Source organism: Rhipicephalus microplus, unplaced genomic scaffold (assembly GCF_043290135.1).
Source record: "Rhipicephalus microplus isolate Deutch F79 unplaced genomic scaffold, USDA_Rmic scaffold_156, whole genome shotgun sequence".
NCBI classification, from domain to species: domain Eukaryota; kingdom Metazoa; phylum Arthropoda; class Arachnida; order Ixodida; family Ixodidae; genus Rhipicephalus; species Rhipicephalus microplus.
Window position 1 is genome coordinate 410001 of NW_027464727.1, and position 1290 is coordinate 411290.

At 62.6% G+C, this 1290-nt stretch overlaps 1 non-coding gene across 1 annotated transcript; it reads right to left on the reverse strand.

Moving 5' to 3' along the window:
- Positions 1–1120: 1120 nt before the first annotated feature.
- Positions 1121–1273, reverse strand: LOC142791268 (5.8S ribosomal RNA). The gene has a single exon (XR_012890118.1). It is a non-coding gene; the product is annotated as a 5.8S ribosomal RNA (ribosomal RNA).
- Between the last annotated feature and the right edge of the window lie 17 nt (positions 1274–1290).

Below are 1290 nucleotides of genomic sequence, written 5' to 3' on the forward strand. Positions count from 1 at the left end.
ACGACCGCGTGCGCTCGCCCTACCAAGTGCGCCCGCAACCCTGTACAGGGCCACTTCTTCACAAGGCTGGCAATCGGCTTCCCCGCTGCACGCGTGCGGCGCACAACCGGTGTGACGTGGAAGTGACGGGACACGTTCGTAAACCCATCGCGAACCGAGTACGACGCCCTACCAAGTGCGCCCGCAACCCTGTACAGGGTCACATCTTCACAAGGCTGGCAAGCGGCATTCCGCTGCGCGCGTGCGTCGTCCGAGCAGTTGCGTGATAAACGACCGTGTCGAAAGCCCAAACACCGCCGAGGCCAGTCGCCGCCGCCGCAAGGGCAGCCACGCAGCCTGGCGAGAGGCATCGTCTCGTGTAGCGTCGCCCCCGCCCCAACTGGAGTGGCCCAGTTTTTTGAACGGGACGGGAACTGCGAAGCACTTAGACCGACGGCGGACTACGACGAGAACGCCTTAAGCTTCGCCAACGTTTCGCCAACTCGTGCGGGAGACTTTTTCCGCTTCGCGGCAAGTCGTCGCGCCGTGCTCTCCGCATCAACCGCGTACGCAGCGAACCGCAAACGTCGGGCGCAGCCTCCTCACCTCCCTGCGCTTTGCGCGCGAACGTTCCCTGTTCGCGCGGCAAAGCCTGGAGGAGGCACGGCCCCGCAGCGTGTTCGAGCGCCCGGTCTACGGGACACCCTGCTTACTTCGAGGGCAACAAGCGCAACGCAAGGCTGCGATCTCGCGCACTTTGCGCACGGCTGGAGAAGCTTTGCTGGCCGGCTTTCGCTCCTCGTGTTTACCGTGCGTTAAAGTTGCGCGTCCGTGGCTCTCGCAGCTCTTGCGCGCCCGGTCGCAGAGAGGAGTACGCAACCTCGACCGCACTTTCCCTGCAGGCTTCCTTCCGACTCGAAGTCCTGCGGCGGTCTCAACGAGGTGCCACATCCTCAATGCAGTCGGTCGCCCCCGTTTCGGTTGGGCTCTGGCACGACGGTCGCCACCGTCTCGCCCTTGAGTGGCCGCTGTTGGCGCTCGCTGTGAGGTGTTCAGCGTGCTGTCCGTGTTGCCGACGCGGTCAAAACGAGTCGACGGCTCACGTTCCCTTGTGCGCCGAAGGCTCTCTTGATATGTGATCCGACCCTCAGACAGACGAAGCCAAGGGAAGACCCAAGGCCGCAATGTGCGTTCAAAGAATCAGTGCTCAGTGTGTCCTGCAATTCACACCAAGTCTCGCAGCTGGCTGCGTTCTTCATCGACCCGAGAACCGAGTGATCCACCGCTTAGAGTCGTGAAAAAGTGTTTGTT